The 2,159-nt window shown below is 37.9% G+C and overlaps 1 long non-coding RNA gene across 1 annotated transcript in view; it reads right to left on the reverse strand.

Moving 5' to 3' along the window:
* Positions 1-1,651: 1,651 nt before the first annotated feature.
* Positions 1,652-2,159, reverse strand: part of LOC135206209 (uncharacterized) — a 168,920-nt gene continuing 168,412 nt past the window's right edge. Inside the window, exon 3 of the long non-coding RNA XR_010312699.1 lies at positions 1,652-2,159. This exon is cut by the window's right edge and continues 382 nt beyond it. This is a non-coding gene — a long non-coding RNA (uncharacterized LOC135206209).

Raw genomic sequence — 2,159 nt, forward strand, 5'->3', positions numbered from 1 at the left:
ATACACACACACACACAAACACTATACTATATATATATATATATATATATATATATATATATATATATATATATATATATATATATATATACACACACACACACACACACAGGAGGAGAGACCCTCGCTACTGTCACACACATTCATCGGCGCTTGGAAAACCACAACATAAATACAGATTAAGGTTATATACTTTTTGAGGTACGTGAATGAGTGACGTTACCTGGAAGTGCATGACGACAAGACCAGGAGGAGGAGGAGGAGGAGGAGGAGGAGGAGGAGGAGGCCAAGGTGGTAATAGCCAATTCCCTGAGCAAGACGTGATGTGTGAAAGGGGCGAGGGGGGGGGGAAGGGGGAGAGGCTTGGGAGGGAGTTAGGTAAGGGGAGGGGAGGAATATGCTGGGAGAAAGGTGGAGGGGGGGTGAGATGAGTGAAGGTTACATACTCTACTTTGCAAGTATTCGCGATCACTACTTCAGGAATTTGCAATATGAAGGCTGTTGTTGCAAAGACACCAAATGTTCTTCCAACAGTATATAGAGATTACCCCTCATCAAGATTTAACAAAATAGAGACAATTATATTACAATATTTTCTTAATATTATATTATATTAGTGTAATATTCTTAATATATACTATAATGCTCTTAATATTAAAATACTATACATTATTATAATATGCTTAATATCATAATATTATATTAATATTATAATATTAATATAATATTTTGATTAGGCAAAGTATCAACGTTTCAAATTTCAGAGATGGTTTTCAAAGAATCATTTGCCTATGAATAGAGAAAGCGATTAATAAACCGTGATAATAATGAAGTAATAAAAGGAAAGGCACATCAACAATACAGAGATTGCAGAAGGTGTCTATAAATCTAAAATATTAATTTTAAAAAAACCGACAACACTAAAAATCAAAGGTTTTCACAGACTAAAATGGCTATGAATGAAAAAAGCGATAAAATAAGCTGTGACAATAAAGAAATAATAAAATTAAAGGCATATCAACAATGCAGACATTTGCATATCAGGATATGACTAAAGAAAGCTGTCAGCTAAAAAGATATCATATTAGTCATAAAGCACACAGAGTGCGTGCACACTAAGGAAACCAAATAAAACAACTGCGTTGGGATATAAATAATATATTATGATAACGTGCATCTATCTTCAAATAATCTGTGCGCTCTCTCTCTCTCTCCTCGCAGCATCCATCTGAAGGGTAATGTGGGTTTTTCCCTGACCACAAACAAGCCTTGGGGTGGGATGTTCTGGTTTGTCGAGGATAGCTCAGAAGGTAAACATTCGATAAGAGGGCGTTCATGTGGGTGATGCTGGCTTGTAGGTGGCCCTCAGTGTTTTACACACACGCACGCGCGCGCGCACACACACACACACACACACACATATATACATATATATATATTATATATATATATATACTATATATATATATATATATATATATATATATATATACGTATATATATATATAAAATCATAAATATATATATACGTATATAATATTATAAAATCTAAACCCAACAACCACATCGTACACACAACACGATCAATTCGCTAGATTGAGAGAGAGAGAGAGAGAGAGAGAGAGAGAGAGAGAGAGAGAGAGAGATATTTATCCAAACATTCATAAAAATATGACAGTAAACATTCAAACAAAAGCTTCTTCTTTTTCTTCTTCTCCTTCTACTGCATCTTCTCATCGTTTTCTTCTTCTTCTTCCACTGCTTCTTCTCATCTTATTCTTCTTCTCCCTCTTCCTCTTCTTCTTCTTTTTCTTCCCAGGGTGGACGGAGGATGGACGCACGCTACTGAAACACCAACGATGACATCTCACAGCTGGACCAGTAATTCACTCCGGGCTGAACAGGCTGACACGAGATAAGTCATGGAACCCGAAGAGCGGCCTGGAATCGATAGTTTCGCATTCCGGACGTCCATGGAATCACCACCAAAATCCCTGACGTTTGTGGGGTGGGGAGGGGAAGGGGGTAGGGGAAAGGCAGGAAGCCTTTGGGGAGGAGAGGGAGATGGAGGGAGGGGGGTGGGGGTATTAGATCACTTACGTCACAATAAAACAGTTCGCTCGAATTCCCTGTCAGTGATTCATCAGGCACAGTAACGC

The sequence above is a fragment of the Macrobrachium nipponense genome, chromosome 29 (assembly GCF_015104395.2).
Source record: "Macrobrachium nipponense isolate FS-2020 chromosome 29, ASM1510439v2, whole genome shotgun sequence".
Lineage (NCBI taxonomy): Eukaryota > Metazoa > Arthropoda > Malacostraca > Decapoda > Palaemonidae > Macrobrachium > Macrobrachium nipponense.